At 37.3% G+C, this 23,514-nt stretch overlaps 1 long non-coding RNA gene across 1 annotated transcript; it reads left to right on the top strand.

Moving 5' to 3' along the window:
* The first annotated feature begins 16,994 nt into the window (after positions 1-16,994).
* LOC140852931 (uncharacterized) lies at positions 16,995-18,564 on the top strand. The gene is made up of 2 exons (XR_012135963.1): positions 16,995-17,531; positions 18,240-18,564. It is a non-coding gene; the product is annotated as an uncharacterized lncRNA (long non-coding RNA).
* Positions 18,565-23,514: the final 4,950 nt, after the last annotated feature.

Raw genomic sequence — 23,514 nt, forward strand, 5'->3', positions numbered from 1 at the left:
CATGGAGAACTGTGACGACAGCCAAATCTTTATTCTCTGTAATGCAGGGATATCATTCTCGATTAAGAGAATATCATCCACATACGATACAAGAAATATCGCTACTGGACCATTAGCCCACTTATAAATGCAGGGCTCTTCTCCATTCTTAACGAAGCCATACGCCTTGATCGTCCTATCAAAATGTATGTTCCAACTCCGGGATGCCTGCTTAAGTCCATAAATGGACCTCTGTAGTCTGCACACCTTAGACTCATCAGTGGATGTGAATCCTTCAGGTTGTATCATATATACCTTTTCATCCAGCTCTCCGTTTAGGAAAGCTATCTTCACATCCATCTGCCAGATTTCATAGTCCAGATGGACAGCTATCGCAAGCATAATCCGAATGGATTTGAGCATTGCCACAGGAGAAAATGTCTCGTCATAGTCTATACCATAATGTTGACGATATTCCTTGGCAACCAGACCGGCTTTATAGGTTTTCACCTTTCCGTCTGCGCCTCTCTTCCTCTTGAAGACCCACTTACACCCTATGGGTTTTACTCCTTCGGGTGGGTCAACCAATGTCCACACATCGTTGACCTTCATGGACTCCATTTCAAATTTCATGGTCTCTAGCCATTTCTCAGAGTCGGATCTCTGCATTATATCCATGTAGGTGATCGGATCTTCATCATTTTCATCAAGTTCGATAGGATCATCGTCCCAGACCAAAAAATCATAGTATCTATCCGGTTGACATGGTACTCTACCAGATCGTCTTAAGAGTGCTTGATCAATGGGCTTCGGATCTGATCTAATCAAATTCGGTCCAGCAACTTGCGTCGGATTTACCACCTGTCGAATTTCATCAAGTTCGACCTTAGAGACAACAGTCCCTTCACCAAGAAACTCTCTTTCCAAAAAGATTGCCTTAAGGATGACAAACACTTTTTGCTCATCAGCTAGGTAGAAGTAATATCCTTTGATCTCTTTTGGGTACCCTATAAAATTATACTTGTCAGATCTAGGTCCAAGCTTGTTCGTAATTAAACATTTAACATAAGCCGAACACCCCCAAACCCTAAGGTGCGAGAGTACTGGCTTACGTCCTATCCATATCTCATATGGTGTTTTGGTTACAGACTTACTCGAAACCCTATTTAGAAGGTAACAAGTCGATTCGAGTGCATATCCCCAAAGAGAGATCGACAGACCAGCAAACTTCATCATGGATCGAACCATGTGCAACAAGGTCCGATTCCTCCTTTCAGACACACCATTATGCTGTGGTATTCCAGGAGATGTCCACTGAGAGAGAATCTCATTCTCTCCAAGATATGTTAGAAAATCATTGGAAAGGTATTCACCTGCTCGATCTGATCGAAGAGTTTTAATACACTTTCCAGTTTATTTTTCTACCTCATTTCGAAATAGTTTGAATATTTTAAACGACTCTGACTTATGCTTCATTAAATAGACATACCCATACCTCGATAGGTCATCTGTGAAGGTTATGAAGTAGAAATATCCACCTCTTGCATTTAAGCTTATGGGTCCACATACATCAGAATGTACCAGAGCCAAGAGTTCACTGGCTCGCTCAACTTTTTCAGTAAAAGGTGACTTGATCATTTTACCAAAAGACAGGACTCACAGGTTGGAAGTGATTCATAATCACCTACGTCAAAAATTTCTTCTTGAGCTAACCTGTTTATCCTATTCTTATTGATATGACCTAGCCTACAGTGCCAAAAGTAGACTTCTGACACATTATCTATTCTAGGGCGTTTACCGAAGGTTTGAACCACATTAACAGGTTGTGATAGAAAGTAAATTTTATTATTAAGTTATCCAACAAACATTGTAATACTATTCAAAATGATATTACAAATATTTTTTTTTTATTAAAAATTGATAACCGTTCATGGCCAAAAGGCCTACAGAAATAATATTTAATAAAAAGCTTGGACAATAGTGACATTCACTCAGAATTATATTTCGAGAATTGATTACAAGGTTCATGATTCCTAATGCTAGAACTGAAACTTTGCTTCCATCTCCAACGTTCAGGAATCTCTCGCCTTCATCAAATCTCCTACTGACCTGCAGACCCTGCATCGAATTGCAAATATGATAAAGACTTTCGGTATCCAATACCCAGGCAGTAGTATCATAAATGAAAAAGTTGCAAGGTGTTATCATATAAGTATCTTGCTTTTTCTTCGGCCTGTTCGGATCCAGTGAGACAATGTATAGAGGACAGTTCCTCTTTCAGTGCCCCTGCTTCTTGTAAAAGAAGCACTCCGCCTGGCTCTGGTCGGGCTTGTGCTTCTTGGTTTGACCCTGTGCAGACATCCCAGCATGCGGCTGCACCTTCTTATTCTTCTTCTTCTTATTTTTTTTTCCTTTCTTAAAGGGTCGAAGACCAGAAGAAGACCCTCCCACAATATTTACCGACTCCTTATGGAGCTGGTGGTTCTTCTCAAAGTTCTGCAGCAACTCCAACAAGCCGTGGTGGTTTACTGCAGGCTTTGTCATTCGAAAATGAGTAAGGAAGGGATGGTAGGACTTGGATAGAGAATTAAGGATCGCATCCTTACCGAGCTGCTCGTGCAGGGAAAAGCCCAGTTTACTTAGGCACTCAATCATTTCGATCATGTACAGTACATGATCAGTGACTGAGGCTCCATCCCTCATCCGAGCATTGAAAATGACACAACTAATTTTGTGCCTTTCAACATCGTCAGGCGTGCCAAAGGAGTCGTTCAACATTTGAAGCATCTCCTATGGTTGGGCATTTTCGAACCTACGGCTGAACTCATCATTCATTGCCGCCAGCATAATGCACCGAACGGTGGTGCGGTCGTTGAGCCACTTCTGGTAAGTGTCTCGGACCACCCCTCTAGCGTTCGGGGCTGGTTCCTCAGGTGTCGGATCCGTTACTACATAAAGGATCCGCTCATGCTCAAGGACGATTTTTAATTTTCGATACTAGCTATCGAAATTAGGTCCCATGAGCTTGTCATTATCTAATAATGGCCAGAGCGAAAGGGTAGTGGCCATAGTTGCATAAAGGAAAATCAGACCTATATTAGTACATAAATTATTAATACTAAAGACTTGGACTTTAGTCTAAAGTTTCTCTCAGTATTTTTACGAATTGGTAGCCTCAACCTCCAATTCAAAAAATTACTTTAATTCTTTAGTGGGTACTAGAATCCACACAGACTACACACGAGCCCAACTTTGGTTGGTCAACCCATGTGCATCTATGGGTAGGTTCATAACCAGTTGTTTCTCTAAACAACTTCTAATAATTGATTTTGTCCCAGAACCTAATCAGTAGGCTTTGGCCTCCACTGAAAAGATCTGATTAGGTCCAACCATTAACATGACTTGATTTGGTGAATCGGACCAATAAATGATCAGGCCCAACTTTGGCCGGCCAACCTGACCACTATCAGAAAGACTCAAACCAAATTATCATACTATGAATGATAATTCCATTAGTCAATAAGCACCAGGCCTTTGGGCCTCCAAAGATTATTAAACTAATGGACTCATTATCACTCACTTAATGGGAGGCTATGACTTAGTTATCACTATAACTTAATCATTTTAGGGACCTAATAATTTTGAAGATTTTATTAAAGAATAGATGAGAAAAAAATATCTAGCCAATTTTAATCCTCCCACTGACTTCACCAAGTCAGATTAAAAAGGATTTACTTAAAGCTGGCATTAGGAGCACCTAAATCAGTCAAATTGATTTACCTAATGACATGGGTGAGCCCTAATCACCAAGTGATTTAATCAAAACCTAATTCACCAGGTTGGCCAGGTAAGTGAGATCAGTGGTGGGGATAAGCCATTAACTCGTCAGAGATCGAATCACTGCGAGTAGCTCCCGCTTAAAAATCACTGGTCAAACTGCCAAACTTACCTTAGACACCAACCGGTTCATTAGTTTTAATTTGATCAACTTAGAAAATAGGGTTTCATCGCGTAGCCATGAATTAAGTCCATCTTGGTCTAGTTAAAGACATGGACCCATTCAACTACAACTATTGGAGTTGAGTCTAGAGTATCCTTGACCTAATCTAATTCAACTTTTGATTAGATTTGACCAATTACTCTAATTTAGTCCATTTCTTTAAGCTAACCTCAGGTCTAACCCAATTATGGACCTAATCCATCTAACCCATTGACCTACAAGTTTATACAATTGTCTTAGGTCTTAATTCACAATTCTAGACCTACTAGACAACACTTAATTCTTTTAATTAAGTATTTGGGCTGATAGGTCAGGGTTTGGCATTTCGAAAATAATTTTCAAATTTGAAAGGTTTTACTTTCTGTTCATCAAATATGTTGACTCATTTCACAAATAGATCAGCACATTTCATAAATAGCAATCCTATTGCTAATTACATAACAGAAAATAACTTAATCAAAAAAAAAATCATGAATATTCTTTTAGATCTAATCTAACATATTCATAATAAATTTCACAATAGAACCTTTACAATTAATTTCTTTCACTGCTTCATCTGCATGAGATATAATTGCAGCGGCACCCCTACCGCCATAGGAGACCCCATCGAATGGGAGGAGAGGGCCTTTAAACCCTATTTTTCTCCTATGATCGAACGGCCATGACAACCAACCCAATTCGATTACTTGCTACTTAGATCAAGTATATCTAAATATATCAATTTCAAAATTTAAATTTTAAATTTTAAATTTTGAATTTCAAATTTCAAATAAATTTTAAATTTTAAATTTTTGAATTTTGAATTTTGAATTTCAAATTTTAAATTTTAAATTTTAAATTTTAAATTTCAATCAAATTTTAAATTTTGAATTTTAAACTTTTAGATTACAACTTAATCTATGCATGCAAATATATATATCATATCTAAGAACCCGCTCTGATATCATTTGTGGGGAAAAATAATACAGGGGTAAAATGATAATTTTAAAATTTTTTAAAATCATTATTTTACAGTAAAAATTATTAATTAATTTAATTAATTAATAAAAATTTATCCTATACTAAGATCTAAATATGATATATAGCATGCATGCATTTAAATTTGAAATTCGAATTTGAATAGTAAACACTTTACTGTAATATTTTCAGAATACAATACCTTTGTGCGGGTAGTAGATCGTCGCAATCTGATCACCTTCAGGAGAGTCTGATCATCATGATGTAGCCACACAGTATATCTGACCTCTGCGGATCATCCACACGAAGCTTCCTATCTGATCGACTCCTCACGAGTGCTAGCTCATTGTAGAGTCCTTTTGACGGTCGATGATGATCAAACTCCTTCGATCGATGTCTGTCGATTTTTTAGATACTTCAGATTATCAGCAGACATGCTTGAGAGGATTTTGAAGATCTTTCTAAAATTTGGTGGGCTCACGACACTCGTAGCTCACCTTCTCACTTTCCGAACTCCAAGCTGAAACCCTGAAGAACTCACTGAAACCCTGCGCATACTTTTTCTTTCTTTTCTTTCTTTTTCTCTCGAAAGGATATTGACCTTCACCTTGCACACAAAGATTTCTCACGCCCAGATTTTCTCTCCAAAATTTTTCTTGCACACACCTCACTCTTCTCCATCTTTTAAAACAACGTCAAACGTCTTATCCACGTGAGAGGATAAAGATGAGTAATTGCACATTTGAATTCAAATCAAATTTTGAATTCAAATGGAAATCAATTTATCCCTATCCACTAAAGGTGTGAGAAGAGGAGGGCGTGGCTTAATTTGTGCGTGAGTGATTTCATGAGAAATATTTTCTCGTGTAATAAATGGGACGTTAAAAGAGGATAAGGTCAAGGCGCTAAGATTGGTTGCTCATTCAAATTCAAACTTTGTTTTGAATTTGAATGGCCAACCAATCATCCTTATCCACTCATATGGTGCATTAAAGTAGGGTGTGAGGAGGGCTTTGCATGAGGAAAAATTCATGAGAACTTTCTTCTCATGAATTCAAAGGGCGCAGTGGAAGTGAGGTGGCGCAGGGAGAATGGGTCAAGATGGTTTCATTATTTAAACCAACCTAATTGAACCCAATAAGTTAGGCCCAATTAGACTAATTTAAATCTAACTTAATTAGACTTAATTAGGCTCAATAAAATCTTAATCAAATCAAGAATTTATTAAGTCCAACCCCTGATCATATCAGGGACCAAACCATCTCGACGATTAGGTCAACTTTTAACCTAATCGGGTCAAATCCAACTGAATCCGATTCAATTGGACTTGATCCAAAATTAATTACTCAATCAAATTGAGTTAATTAGCGATCAAATTACTAATTAAATCTCTCATAAATATTGAGTCCAAATTCGATGGATAATCGAGCATCAAAATTTATCGATATGTAATCTTGATCGAAGAGTCCTAAACCAGTGGGACTCTTGACCCCGATACCCAAAATATGTGAAATTCATGATCAGAGAATCCTGATTCTCGATCATAAAATTTTAGACATGAAGGACTCTTCACCAGCTATCAGATCAGATAGGAACCTCTAATGTGTGTGACCCCGCAGGTTCGAATCTAAGCCGGTAGCACAGGAACCAATTTCTGTACTAATCGAAGTGACCATCTAGCAGTGGTACCCGATGATCGGATAGATCGAATGATTGTAATCGCAACACTCAGAACCTACGTGAATATGGTTACTGTATAATTCATTCTTTTGACCTCTGTGTTTAGGACGACTCAGGGTTAAACTGTCAACCCTGATTAGATCATCCGAATCATGCTTAACTCAAACAGTCCTGTGACTCCTCACAAAGACTATCCTGGCCAAGATTTTGCTAAATTAAAACACGACTGTACACAGCTCCTAAACTGGAGTGGTCAATCCCATCTTGACACACGCACCGACAAGTCAAGTACTTGACTACACCCAGTAGCCTTCCGTCACTGAATTAAAAATTCAGGTAGTCCAGTGCCTAAGTGCAGTGAGTTGCTTGCAAGTCACCGTGGCGGTCTCAGGTTGGAGAGATATTTATACCCATATTTCATCGAAGCAAATCTTGACAGCAGAAATAGCTCCAGAGTCGGTCACATTCAGTGCAGATGTACCCTTACATCTCACCTGTATGCCATACCAGTGTCTCCACACTCATTGGTTAAGAAGACAACCAACCTATATGGCACACAATGATCTATGCTTGATAAATATTATCGTCCTTGGTAATAACGTATCATTTGGTCGCGAACAGATTTAAGGACTAAACGATAAATCCTCCTTTGTCGAGTCTAAATAGTCCTAAGGACTTCACCACAACATAGGAGTTCATTAGAAGATGAAATATTTTGTGATGAAAAAATATCAAAATAATTTTTATTAATTCATAATTCATATACATATACAAATATGAGCACAACCGTCAACAGACTGACGATTGTCTTTGGGACACTATTCTCAACATAATAAACATCAGGTCGACGTTGCGACCGTGAAACCCTCCTCTCCCTCTCTCTCACGAGCTCTCCCCCCTTTTTTTCCCGCAAAACCCTCCTCTCCCCCCACTCCCTTCGAGCTCTCCCTGCCTCTCCCTCTCTAGATCCACCATCGCTTTTTGGGCTCTGCCGTCGCTTCCATCGGCCATCACAGATGATACCTCTTCCCCCTCAGGTACTATCAGCCATCACTTTTTTTTTGGTTGATCGGGCCACCGGTGAGCGACGTCCAGTGTCATAGCATGGATCCACCGGTGGGGGGGGGGAGAGGGGAGGGGGAGTGGGCCGGGAGGGGGTCCGGTCATGGGGAATGGGGGGCCGTGGGTTGCGAAGGAGCGACGCCGTTGGGGGTGGGGGGGGGCGTGGGGTTCGTCGGGTGAGGTGGAGGGAGGGGGTGAGTCGCTGGGTTCTATCAGGTGACGATGGGGTGCGGGTGTAGGAGCCGGGGGTTGGGGGGACGGCGGCAGTGGTTGGGGGGACGGTGGCGACTCAGAGGAGGTTTGGGTGCCATGGTATTAGGGGGACGGCGGCACGAAGGGCCGTGGGGCCTGGTGGCTAGAGGGCGGAGGGGGTTGCGGGGGGCCGAGGGGCTGGAGGGTGGAGGGGCTTCCGTGGGGTGGCGCTGGGCAGCATGGGGGCTGGGGGGTCGGAGGGTGGAGGGGGTGGCACGACGAGTGGGGCGAGGCCTTGGGTGGCATGCCGGAGGGGGGGTGTTGGTCGGCTATCGATGGAGGAAGGTCGATCGAGGCGGAGAGGGAGGAAGGGAAGGGAGAAATGAGGGGAAAAAAGAAAAAAAAAATAATCAAATATTAATTAAATATTTTATTATTTGATTAATAATAAAATATTTTTTTGTTATAATTTAATGCATATTTTTTTTTGCTTGTTATAATTTAATGTATATTTTTTTTATAATTTAATGCATATAAAATATGTGATTATGATTTAATATTTTAACTAGGATTAACCGAATCCTTCAGTAAATTTTTAATGCATATGAACTGTCCGATCCAGGATCCGGTTCGAATCTGGATCGCAATTTGAATTGGATCGAGGTCAGGATCCGGATCGAGATTTCGATCCAGATTGGAATCCAGATCAGGATCTGATTAGAATTCGAGTTGGGAGCTGGGTCAGATCCCGCGCCATAGGAGCGGGGGTCATGGAGGTCGAGTCCGGATGGTGCAGGGTGGATGACGGCAGTCGATGGCATCGTGGGAGCGAGGGTCGCACGGGTCGAGTCTGGGTGGCACGAAGTGGGTGATGGTGCCGGTGCCACGGGAACGGAGGTCACTGGGGCCGAGTTTGGGCAACGCTGGGTGGGTGACGGTGACGGTGCCGTGGGGAGTGGGTCAGGCTGCGGGTGGATGATGTTTAGAAAAAAAATAATTTTTTTAAAAAAAATTTAGGATAAAATATATTTAGAAAAAAAATAATTGTTAGGGAAAAAATGTTTAGGAGAAAAATATTTTTAAAAAAAATTAGATAAAAAATATTTTTTTAAAAAAAATTATTTATTATATATATAAAAGTTAAAATGTGGATTGGGTCTGGATCGAGGAGAGGAGGGTTAATCGACTTGAACCCAATCGGGTCGGCTCTAGATTGGGCCAAATGTCTGCTCGAGCCCAGTCCGATAGCCAAACGGGCCTTATTTGTTTGGCTAGAGCTAAGCCTGAGTAGTTTGGGGCCGAGTCCGAAGCCCAGCCCGATGAGCCTCAGGCCGATCCGATGGGCCTCCTGGTGGCTCGACCCACTTCTAGCCCTATTTACGGGACTGCTTTCATGGTGCTGCTTTTGGTGAATTTGGAAGATGAGGGGGAGGGAGCGAAGGATATTCGGTGTGGGATTGAATTTCATGTTATAATTTTATGTTAATATTATTTTGCATGCTCAACTACTTATAGTTTATTTTATATTTATTACATAAATTTTTTAGTATTACTGCTGAAACTTATAAATTTTTTATTGTTCTACTAGCACAATACATATTATTTTTATTTATTATAATTTAATTATTTTATATGCTATTTTGTATGCTTTTTCTTATTATAATTAAATATAAAAAATATTTTTATTTTAGAAAAAAATTTACTAAAATTTTTGATGAAAAAATTTCAATACAGAGTTACTCTTTTTTGATAAATTAGAAATCCATCTCTAAATGTATGTTCAGAGATGGTAGTTAAATTGTATTAAGCTATAGATTTTCGTTCAAGAGTCGATCTTGATCGAGATCGACTTTTGGATGTCCCGTATTTGAATTTTTTAAAAAAATAATAATCTTATTATTGTTAATAGTTGATATTTTATTTCATTATGTGGTTGTTAGCAGTTATCTGTCTACTGTTCTCCGGGTATATAGTGGATAGGGTGCGTAGGTACCATATTCATATCGTATACTTGAAGAACTATGAGGAGATACTATCAAAATTTTTACAATAATAAAATAAAATATCAACTAATAACAATAATAAGATTATTATTTTTCTGAAGGGGATAGGACCACACTTGTTAGTAATAATTTGAAATGGATAGGATCATGCATTTTTGCTTCATTAAATTGGTGAAAGGAGATTTTCTGTGTTACTGCTCAGTCTGTGTCTTTAATGCATGCTGTTTTGTATAAAATGATCTGTGTCTGGATTCGGATCGGGATTTGGTTCGAAATTTGGATCAAAATTTGATTCAAAATCTAGGTCGGGATCTGGTTCGGATGAATATCACTGAAAATTTTTTTATTATTAATAATTTTTATGTTTGTTATTATATGGATATCAATAAAAGTTGGATGAATATTAGAGATATTTTTTTATCTGAATATTGAAAAGATGTTCTAGATTTTATTGAGTTTGCATGGCATAAGATTGACAGTGCTAGTCGGATAAAGTATCCATGCAAGAGATGTGTCAATATGGTATATTATCATATAATACTTGTTGAGGAACATCTGCTATGTTATAGTATGGATAAAAAGTACACTCGCTAGATATGGCATCGGGAGAGTGATCCGAATGAAGTCGTGCATGACGATGACGATACTGAAGATGATAGTGATACTGCTGAACTTATCGAACATGATGGTATAGGAGAACTGTTAGATGATTTACATTAGGATATTTGTTCAAATATATGCATGAGTACTAGTGCATCGGAAGGCAATTCTGATCATGAACATAATATCCAACTTGAGGTAAAAGGAACTTCTAAACAGTTTGCAAAGCTTGTAAGGGATGCATGAGAGCCACTCTATCCAAATTGTGCAAAATTTTTCAAGTTAGAGTTTTTGATAAAATTGCGTTATATTAAAACCATGAATCGATAGGGTCAGAAGTTATTTGACCAAAATTTGACATTGATTAAAGCAACTCTTTTCGATGGAGAGAGACTTCCGAAATCATATTCTGAATCAAAAATATAAATGCAAAAATTGAGACTTGGTTATATTCTTATACATGCCTGTAAAAATGATTATAGATTATTTTATAAAGATAACGAACATATAACTGAATGTCTGAAATACGGTGAGTCTAGGTACAAAATCGAGAATAAGAAAGGAAAGAAGATACCTCAAAAAATTTTGAGATATTTTTTATTGATTCCAAGACTTCAAAGGTTGTATATGTCTATAAAGATAGCTGAAGAAATGATATGACATCATGAGTAGCAGGTTCCAGAGAAGAACATACTTAGCCATCCGACTGACTCCGTTGTGTGGAAAGACTTTGATGCAAAGCATCCACACTTTGCGAGTGACCTGTGTAATATTCGGCTTGGTCTAACGATAGATGAATTTAATTTCTTTAGCAATTTGAGTACTTCTTATAGTATGTAACCTGTGATGCTAGTTGTATATAATGTGTCACCTTGAAAGTGCATGAAAGAATTATTTATTTTTATGTCACTATTGATTCTGGGTCTGAAAGCACCAGGTAATAAAATTGATGTATATCTACGACCGTTAATCGATGATCTGAATGAGCTATGAAAAAATAGAGTATAGACATATGATTCTGTGAGTCGAAAAAGTTTTAAGTTACATGCTTCAATTTTATGGACCATAAATGATTTTTCTGTATATGAAAACTTATCTGGGTGGAGTACCAAAGGATATCTGGCATGTCCAATATGCAACAAGGATGCATCATCCTTATATTTAAAATATGGATGAAAAATATGCTTCATGGGTCATCGACGGTTTCTACCTAGTAATCACTCTTGGAGGATCCATTACAACCAATATTTTGATGGTAAGTCTGACCGATGTCCGCTACCTAAGGAGTTAAGTGGAGCAGAAGTTTTAGAACAACTTGAAGTCATTGAAAACATTCAATTTGAAAAAATATCGGGTATTCACAAGCAGAAGCGTACAAAAGCTGAGCTGAATTGGATGAAGTGAAGTATTTTTTTTCGAACTACCATATTGAAAGCAGCTACTAATTCGTCATAATCTAGATGTAATGCACATTGAGAAAAATATTTATGATAATATCATCGGTACAGTATTGAACATCTCAGAAAAAATAAAAGATAGTACAAAAACTCATTTTGATTTATAAAAAATAAAAATTCAGCTGGAGTTGTATTTAGTTCGTCGAGATGATAGATTTTTTATACCACCTGCATATTATTCGCTGTTTAGCGAGGAAAAGAAGAGTTTCTGTGGATGGTTCAAAATCGTAAAGTTTTTTGATGCTAACGCTTCAAACGTATCGCGGTGTGTTGGCAATAATGACGGTAATATTTTTGACATGAAAAGTCATGACTCCCATGTGATGATGCAATGTTTGCTTCCTGTGATCATGCATAGCTATTTGGGTGGTGATGTTCAAACTACATTGATTGAGTTCGAAGTATTTTTCTGAGAACTGTGTTGCCAAAAATTGAAGATTAACTTGAAAAATTTGAGAAGAATATCGTGCTCATTCTTTGTAAGTTAGAAAATAATTTTTCACCATCATTTTTTGATGTTATGGTGCACCTGGCTATTCATCTTTCAAATGAATCTCTTTTAGCCAGACCAATATATTATCGATGGATATATCCTATTGAAAGATAAAAAAATTATATGCACTTTGTCATATCAGTTATAAAATATAAATATATTTTTAAAATTTAAATTTATTTTTATTTATAGATTTTTATATACCCTAAAAAGGTATGTGCATAATAAAATACAGCCTGAAGGATCTATAGCGAAAGCATACGTAGCTACGAAGTGTGTCACATTCTATTCGATGTATCTTGATGATATCAAAATAAGATTCAATAGTGCAGATCATAACGCAGACCGTGAATTGGGTGACAATGAACCGATACTGTTTATATTTAAATAAACGGTTCGACCCATTGGTGGAAGGAGATATGAATTTATGGACATGAATGAGCTATCCAAGGCATACTTTTATGTTCTAAATAATTGTGAAGAAATTGAAGATTTCATTGAGTAAGTACCATCTTAGCATACTGTTTAATATTCTAAGTAATTTTTTCATATCGATATAAAATTAAAAATCATGACTTTATTATCTAGAGAGAATAATACGAATGTTGATAATCGACATAGGAGAAAATTTACAAAATAATTTAGAGATTTTGTAAGTTGCACTAGTAATACGTTATTTTTAATAATTATAGAAATAATTATTTAAACCAACATAATTTTTTATGTTATGGTGTAGATGAAATATATGTATTTCAATAAAAAAGAGAGTGCGATCGATGAGTTGTACAATTTAGCATGTGGCTCTGATCGAAGGATCAACCACTATGCATCCTTTATCATTGGAGGAATGAGATTTTCACGCAAGAGAGCTTGAGATACAACGACGGATCCAAGATAGTGGGATTGCTATGATAGAATATGAAGGAGAAGAAGAGATTGAATATTATGGTGTACTGATAGATATCATAGAATTGAAGTATGGGTCCAGTAATTCTGTATTCTTGTTTCAGTGTGAATGGTGGGATATTAGCAATAAAAAGATTGATATTCATATCGATCCATACTTTATTAGTGTAAACTTTGCATGAACATGATATCAGAATGAGTTGTATATATTAGCAACTCAAGTGAAATAAGTAATATATTTGAAGGATCTAAAGTATCGAGGTAATTAGCATGTCGTACAAAGAATAACATCTAGAGGCGTATATGACATACCAACCCGACTAGAGATGGATGAAAATTCAGATTCACATGAAGAAAAAACTTTTTAAGAGGAAGAACAAACATTAGCCGAGCTTCTTGTTGATGAAGAACTTGTAATAGCTCCTTTGAATTGGACTGATCTGCCGTCCAACGAAGTTAAAGCTGATTTTGTATTTAATCTTGATGAGTCAGAGGATGACGATTAGTTCATAAATGACGATGAGATAGAAAATGATACATTAGTCGATTATTGTGATTCGAAAGAGGACCTACACATCAAGGAAGATATGAATATTGATGAGTAGATATATATATTCTTTATTGAATCTTCTCTTGCAATAATGGTATGCGATATAATTCTATTCATTAGAATGTAATTTATTTTTTACTATTATTATTTAATATTATATTTATTTATATGTCAAGAATTGCAGGTATGCCATCAGGAGACAGACGACGATGTTCGTATTCGCAGCCTACCCCTGAGGCTAAGGCGCCTTCACCCATTTCTACTGCCGCACCAGTAGAGTCACCAGAGGGTTCTGCATTGGCCGATCCCATGAGGCAGGTCCGAGTGAGGAGGATCCGAATGGTATTATTATACTTTTTATATCATAAAATTTAATTTTTTATTTGGATAGCTATCATACTAATGATATATTTATTGTTGTTTCAGGCCAGTCTCCACCGATGATGAGGAGAGGGCGAGGTCCATCAAAGAACCTCACTCTAGAGCGTTGGAGATGCGAGCACCCCGGACAGCATCTCTATATTGAGATACCACCTAGTTACATCAGGCCCATTAGGGGATGGTGCGAGCCGTGGCAGACCGAGCTGGACATCATATGTCGCAGCTATGCCCCCGTGATGCTTTTCGATTGACGTCACGTTATATGGGTTCAGAGAGAGATTTTCTACACCCAGTTATAGATAAAATAAATTATACTGTGGTTATTTAATTAGCACAGTATTCTTCTAATATTTGTAATGGACAGGGTGTATTTGATATTATTGATTTTCAGGAAGATCGCGTGCGGCAAGCCACTGTGGACTCTCACTTATGCTTGCGTTTCAAGGGTATCACCACTGCATTCATCAGCATTGGTACCATGTGATGCAGGATCATGGGGTGGAGGTAGTGCGGCAGTGATCGTATGACAACATCACCATGGATGATTGGGCTCTTGTATGACGGTATTACGAGGATTCGGCATATCAGGTTACACATCCAAACTTCTTTTTTTTTAGATTTTAATGATTGAATTATTTATTCTTAAATTTAGTTTGTTACCTACTAATTTGATTACTAACTGTACAGAAACGATGTACCCAGAACACCATAAATCGGGTGAGACAGATCATATCGCATTGTGCAGGTTCGAGGTCATTCGCTCATCATATAGAGCAGATGATAAATAATTTCTAATTAACATATTTTAACTCTCTAACTATTTAAAAATTTTTTAATTAATTATTCTTAAATTGTAAAGAGATGCAGAGAGTGATGAGCTTCCTGGTAGGATCGATATCTACCAGCGGACCCACCAGCGACGGTCAAGAGAGTGGACGACGGAGAGTCAGGAGCTTTTTATAAGTTTTTTTAATTATTTTTTTCATTCGCAGTTTGATTTTTAGTACGAAATTAAAATAGCTATAACTTTAATTTTTAGGATCGTATGATGGGCATTAGATCCCAGCTTATCTTTGAGGATTCGACCGCACCCACAAATGACGAGATCTGTGATCAGATGCTTGATACGAGATCTTATTATGTTAGGGGTCTAGGGCATGGGATCATTGCTCTCTCATCCTCACGCTCGTCTAGGGCTAACATTTATGCTGCCTGCGATGCTCGACAGGCGGAGATGCAGAAGCATACTGCTGAGGATTGACAATCGACTGAGCAGCAAGTTGATGAGTTGGCTGCATGCGTCGATGAGTACCAACTGTTCCAGATCTAGATGATAGAGTAGATGGTGCAGATGGAGTGGATGATGCAGCTAATGAGACAGCAGTAGGTCGATCCGAGCTCTTCCGAGTGCTCTCCTTCTCCATCCCATTTTTCTTCTGCAGATGTCGATACTTGACAGCCCATTTATGTTGCTTTTTATTTTTATTTCAAACCTCTTGTAATTTTAATTTAATATAATAAAATGATGAAATTTATTTGTTGATTTATTATGTAAATTTTTTATTTTTATTTTATAGATTATAAATAAAAATATTATATATATAAATTAAAAATATATATTCATAAATTATTTTAAAAAAAATTTATGTAAATTTTTAGTGATGAAATTATTTTCGATGAAATATTGATCGCCAAAAAACCTATTAGCGATGAAAATAATTGGTCGTAATAATTTTTTAAATAAATTTAAAAATATTAAAATTTTATATTAAATTATTAGCAACGAAAGTATTTTTATCGTAAATAATTGCTAATTTAGTAGTGACGAAAATTTTCATAAAAAATTATCATATTTGCAACGAAAATTTTACGTCGCTAATATTTTTTTATAAGTCTAAACTTCGTAAAAATTTTTAGTTAAATTAATAGCGACGAAAGTATTTCGTCGTAAATAATTAGTGATGTAATTATTCATCACAAATTAAATTTTTTACGACGAAAATTTTTTATCATGATTAGGTTTCGAAAAAAAATTTTTAATTATAAAAATTTTTGATCGGTAATATCTATTATTGGTGATGAAATTTTTTTCTATTGTAAAAAATTATCAATGATGTTATTGTTTGCGACTAAATACCAGCGATGATAATTTCGTTGCTAATAATTATTAGCGATGAAAATAAATTATTAGTGATAAATTTTTTACGTTACTAATATTCTATTCTATTGTAATTATAGTTATATAAATCGATATTACTGAAATTTCATCGAGAAAGAAATTTGAAAAAAGTTATTAAGAAACTAGAATTGTTTAAACTAATTTATGAATTTGAGGTTCAATATAATATATATATAGCGAACTCATCAACAACACTAAGTAGATAAGACTGTGAATCTCATTATTATTTTTTTATTATTTATTATTTATTATATTTTAAAAATATATTATTATTTTTATAATTTTTGATTTGTAAAAAAAATAAATTTTAAAATAAAAGATGAAGTACTAGGTAAAAATGATATTTAGCGTCTTATACATAATGTTTTTAAACAGGAGGAATAGGATTAAGATAATTTTTTTATAAAAATTATATATTTAAAAAATATTATTTTATTTTATTAATTTTTTATTAATTATTATTATTATTTAAATAGGATGCGCTGTTTAACGCGGCCTACTTGGGACATGAAAATTCAGTAACGTGGACCAGAGGTAAACTTTCCAGGGACGCGATGCTTTGTTGCGGAGGAAGGCGGCACTAGGTGTACATACCATCACTTGTGGGCTCCACCAAGCTATCCACCCGTGAGCGAGTCTCCTCCACTTCCGTGAAGAATCTTGAGAAAACGAAGACTAATCGATTCGGCACAATCAAAAGGGTCCGCAAGAGGTAAATGGCAAAGGGTGGGTCGGCTGGCGGGATATAGAGAAGTCGGTCAACGCGAGATGGCAGGGCATGGAAGTCAGTCAACCGTAGATGGCATGACATAGAAATACGTTCAGAAAATTTCAGGAACAACCGACAAAATTGTGAGCGGACCGGAGAAGATAGAGGCCAGTGCAGAATGTGAGGGCTCCAGATCTGCCCTAACTCGATCTCATTTGTTATAAAAGCCAAAGCTTAGTAGAAGGATCATCGCACTTCAGGAAAACGAGGTAGAGGGAATAAAAGGAAAATGCTTCCAAAGACATTCCTCCTACTCTATCTGCTCCTCCTCTCCACTTCATCCATTCCATCGGGGATGGCTGCAAGGAATCTTGCTCAGGATGGTAAAACTAGTGATCTGATTTATGTTTGCTCTCAAAAACTAATTAACATTATCTATTCTGTTTTTTTCTCGTCTTTTATACTTGACGTTCCATTTTGACGGGGACAAACTTCTCCTTGCGGTGCAAAAACATGAACCATATTTATTAAAATATATGCGTTTTAAGGGCCTTCTTCTTTTATTTTTCCGTCTGCACTATTTAGTTTCATCTGTAAACTTCTGCTTTCTTTTCTTATTTAATAAACAGGGGGGAACAAGCATCGCTGCCTACTTATATTGCTTAAAAACATTTTTTTAATCTTTTGATGAATGCTAAAACGTCTTTTATATTGTTTTATATGCCGTGCTACGTACAGAATATGTCTTATTTCTCAGTTCAACCGGTTGGCACCCATTTCAAATAAAGAGATCCAGGTCTCAAACCTTAGTGGTGGTCTTACCATATTTTTGTTTAAAAAAAGAAAAGTAAAATACTGGATTAAATTATAATTCACCATCGGTTACATATCCAACCTCTAGATGTTTTCATCACCCTTTCCAGACTCAACCGAGCTTACTTAAAATGGTGGTGTCATTGGTTTGGGGTGTTCCCTCGCAGGAAATCACAAAAATCTTTTGCGCTGAAAGCAAACATTCCAGACACAAGTGTTGGCTGCTTATGAGTTAAATCTGTATACGGATATAACTTGCTATTGGTACATGGGTGCAGGAACTGTCGGATATATCGGATATCGTGCCCTGGCACCGAAATCACCGGTATGGAAATCACCCCCGGGGCAACCTTACCGTCGTCGTCCGGGGTGCACGACGATCTATAAATGTCGAGGTCCGCCGGTCCCATAGCTTCAGAGAAAAACAGTGGGCATACTACTGGTGGATGCTGCGGCCGGTCCAACCCCTTGAAATGGACGTATATGAACTAAAATAAGCGGCAGCATAAATGGAAGTCGTGTTCGGTTAATTTGCTGCATGTGTACGGTGTAATGGTAGCAAATATGGCGCCTTTTAAAGTTCCGTTCCACGGAGTTGCGGTCTCTTTCTTGTCCACTTCTTTATTGTTATTTTTTGCGTTCCATATCTATGGTCGGATGGAAATCTTGACATCCCCCACTAATTGCAGTAATTAAAGTTAAATGATACACGAAGGAATGCAAATTAAAGAAAAGAAAACGAAGAATGTCTTGGATGCTTACACGCAAAAGAAGCAGTTTCTTGCGAAGTGTAAAAAGAGCTAATGTACTCCTAAGTCACTTTAATAAAGCAGCAGTCCTAAAAGCTAGGCATTTCTGTTTCTTTTTTGATGTAAAGGAAACTTTATTGATGAATAGGAGAAGAGGAAAAATATACGGACAGAATGATGGTTCCCTTGGGGAGAAGTTCAAGTTGGCTAGTAATACAAGGTGAGTTGAGCCGGAATCCTGAGTTTTAGGATCTTGGTAGCATCGACACTTCTGTTCTTAGCAACCAATTGTTCTGTGTTCAATTTTAGGTGGTGTAATAGGTTAGGGGGTGGGATATGTTTAAAAATCTCTTTCTATCTCAAGAAAAACATTTGTATCAGCATCTAATTTAGATGAGGGTGGACCTTACATAATGATAAAGTCGCTCTAATATGATCCAGATGTTATGGGTCTGAAATATAGAAATAATCTCATACGGTAGGAGACCCATGCACCAGGACACCATTTTCTTGACTTCTAATTGAGATCTCAAGAAACTTGGCTTATGTGGGGAGTTGATGTTCTATGCTTTTGTAAAGAAAAATATCTATTCACTACGCCATCAGCATGCACAAGAAAGATTGCATGCATTAGAATATTCAAAAATTATGACTAGTAAGTTTTAGTTGCATCAATAGCATGGCCGAACAATTGGTTTTTGTAAGCAGCTATAAACATAATCTCTGATTTTTTGAGCTTGGTTCAGATAGGAAATGAAGCCGCACATTTGTTAAAAGCTCAGCTTAAAAATTAATTAAGGTTAGGCATCAAAGCCTGCAAAAAAGATGATCAATAAAATGCTCGTTCAACTTGGCTGATAGGGCAAATGATTCAATCTTAAACATGCTTAACTAAGCCTGCTACCAAAAGAAAAAACATGCTCAACTAAGCCTGGCCTGAGCTCAATTTGTTCCTCATCATCCCTTTTATATAACAACTCAAGACTAAACATCTCAACTTCGCTCATTTGCATTCCTAATTACACTCTCACATTATACTTTGGTCTTAAGAGTAGCCTTTAATAATAGACCACTTGATCCAATAATGCAGTTGGTTGAAGACTTAGCAATGACCAACAATGATCAATTTTCGGAGGCAATCCTTGAGAAAAAAAAAATAAATACTTATGCAATAATTCTCTAACATTCGTTACTCCTAAAATAAAACTCACTACAAGAAAAATGATTTTTAGCAACAGCCATTAGCGGCGATAATTTTGCTGTCGCTAATAATCAATTTTACCGGCAAGCAATGGCGAAAAAATAAGCCGTTAGAAAAAAAAAAAATTATTAGCGACAGTATTTTTGATTTTTAGTGATGGCAATATTACGTCGCAAATAAATAATAATTTTATTTTTTAAAAAATTAGATTATAAGATTATTAGCAACGAAAATACTTTATTAGTGATGACAATTTTTATCGTTAATAATCATTATCGATGGTATTATTAGCGATAGCTTTTACCGTCGCTAATAATCCTAACTTTCCCTCCATCTATCCTCTCCCCCCCCCGCCCTCATTTTCCCCTACCTGACGATCGAGACCCCCAACCCCCCTCCCCAGGCCCCGACCCCCTCCTCGACCCTCTCGATTTTTGGGTTGGCTCCCACGTCGACGATCGCCCTTGTTTTCTCCTACTACATCCATCGTCCTCATTTTCTCTCACCCAATGATCGAAACACCCGTTTTCCCTGACCCCCAACCCCTCTCTCCGACCCTCTCAGTTTCTGGGTTGGCTTCTGATAAAAAATAGGGTAGGCAGCATGTGTAGATTTTAAAATTTTGAAAATATACAGCGAAAAATAAATCGGGTTAAATCTTTTAACCCCACATGCAAGATACAAGATCTAAACCTACCCAGCCCAGAAGAAAGCACATATAATTAATCTGAAATTTAAAAAAAATATGAGATCATATCTCATTACCTTTGCACGGATAGAAATTCACCACTTCAGATGATCTCGGATTCGTAGAAGATGGAGCCGCACACGTGTCCGATCTCTACGGGTATCCACCGAGATAAATCTCAAATTTTTCTTTTCGTAGAAGATTCTTCTTCTTAAGAAGAACCTTGATCTTGAGAACTCTGATCAACTCTTTTGATCTTAACTGAGAGATCAACTCTTTGATCTACAGCCTTCTTCTTCTTCTCCTCGATCTTTGATCTTTAAGTCATCAGAACTCCTTCTAGGCGTGTGGAAGAGAGAACACCCAACCTTTGAGCATGGAAAGGAAGAATATGAGAGAGAGGAGGCATGGAGATGGAGAGAGGGAAGATTTTCTTGATGAAAAATCAATACTAAAAAATCCTAGAGACCTTCCTTTAAATAGACATAAGCCCTGACACATATTAGGAATCCTGTCATCTTAAAAAGATAGATCCTTATCTCATAAGAATCCTCTGCCTTTTAAATATGATTTATGCCAAATAAAATCAGATATAAAAGATAATTAATCAGTCTTTTTAAGCATGTACAATAGCCATCCATGGAATACATATTAGGTGGTTGGGACGCCAACTCTTGGCATCCCACAAAGGGATCTCCAGCCATAAGAGATGGGGCATGGACTCCACCCTCTCTCCTTCATGCCACGACACATAAGAAGGGATGGGCCCCTCTAGGATATGGCGCTCAATAATTTTCAAAAAAAAAAAATTATGCCATCCATTCTTCCATCTATTCCACATGCATACTTAGAGATAATTAGGAGATATGGAAGAGATAATGTTAGGATAATTATGTCAACTAATTGACTTAAATAAATTCTCTTGAAATTATAATTAAGAGCCCAATTAAATTCAAATGAATTTAGGTTAGGCTCAAGGCTATGGACTTGATCAAATCAAAGTCTTGAGAAGAATTAGGTTTAACCATGTGCTAGCATGATTCTCATAAACCTAATAGAGTTTCAAATAAACTTTAATCCAATTGGAACTTTATAAGCCCAATTGACAAATTCGAGATTAAATCGCTTAATATGTGACCCCATAAGTTCCATTCTATCTGCTAGTGAGATATATTGTGATCTCTATCACAATATCATCGAAACTCTTTTCGATGGAATGGAATATTTCTAATTCTACCCTTCAAGGGCCATCGATCATCAAGAAGACGATCAATGAGTCTCACAATCCACCAATGACACCTAGCAGTATGTAGTGACGATCCAATAGAATGAAAATACGAACCCTTAGGTGTAGTTATCATATGATTTAGTCTTTTTATCGTGAGTTTCGACTTGACAGAGGTCATGGAGAATTCGTCAAACCCCATCGTCAGTCTTATGTAAGATTGGCTCGACTCGAGTTCATTTGTGAATCCCATGAAAATTTTTTTTCAGTATTCATACTTGCTTTGGCCAAAGACCTTCTGAACTCAATCTCACAAATCACATAGGACTTCTCCTTTTCTACCAAGATCAATAAATTCCATTTAGGTGCATCCTACTCCAAACAGCGAACCTGAACCTACTGAAGCCAATATACACAGTAAGGACCCGAATGGTTAGGGATCAAGAAAACGTACAGTCAAACTTAGTAACCTCGTTGCGAATAGCCAATATCACTGTAGGTCAAAGGACCACTCATACCACTGTAGCATCGAGAAGATCACTGACGAGTGTGTAGACATCCATGTGGTTCTCATGTTGGTCACGCTCAGTGCAAGTTGTTCTCTAACAACCACCTGCACCTTCACCCCAATGTCTCTACACTGCAGACCCAAGACTCATCTGCCCACAAAGGAGTGAACCGTGCACCAATCTAAAATAGATTGATCACTGTCCTCCATGATGATCCCTTGATTGGGGGCATTTAGAAATTAACTACTAATTAATGTATGTCTCAAATTCTTAACTTTTTAAGAATATACAAAAATCATCTTTGTTAATTTCTAAGACAAATCATGGACACATAAGCATGATTGGAAAGAAAAAGTCTTTTATTTATAATGAAAGTATTACAAGTACAAATTTAGATCCTGAAAAAACATAATGTGTCAACCAACAATTGACTTCTAATGCACAAACCTAACAAACTCTCACTTGACCTAAAGCCAATTGGCCATATATCTTAGACCCATCTTCTCAAGATGAGCTTCGGTCTTCTGTTGGCTGAGAGGCTTGGTTAGCGGGTCTGTTACATTTAGTACGGAGTCAACTCTCTGCACCTCGATGAACTTCTTCTCGAGGTATTCGCGTATGATGTGAAATCGCCGCTCTATGTGTTTGGACTTCTGGTAAGACCTGAGCTCCTTAGCAAGGGCTATGGCACCGTTGTTATCACAGTGCAGTACAATGGCATCTGATGGCATCACACCTAGCTCTGCAACGAACTTCTTAAACCAAAAAGCTTCCTTAACAGCTTCAGAGGTGACGATGTACTCGGCTTTCATGATCAAATCTGCAATGATTGGCTGCTTGAAACTCTTCTAGCTAACTGCACCACCATTACACAAGAAAATACACCCTGACGTAGACTTTCTATCATCGACATCAGCCATAAAGTCTGAATCGATGTATCCCTCAATTTTCAGCTTCGATCCTCCATCAAAGACCAACATTAAATCCTTAGTCCTTCTCAAGTACTTAAGGATATTTTTAACAGCAATCCAGTGTTCTTCACCTGGATTTGCCTGATATTTGCTCGTGATACTCACGGCAAGTACTATATCAGGACGTGTACATAACATGGCATACATGAGGCTCTCTATTATCGAAGCATAAAGAATCTTACTCATGCACTGGATCTCCTCAGGTGTGTC

This window comes from Elaeis guineensis, chromosome 12 (genome assembly GCF_000442705.2).
Source record: "Elaeis guineensis isolate ETL-2024a chromosome 12, EG11, whole genome shotgun sequence".
NCBI lineage: Eukaryota > Viridiplantae > Streptophyta > Magnoliopsida > Arecales > Arecaceae > Elaeis > Elaeis guineensis.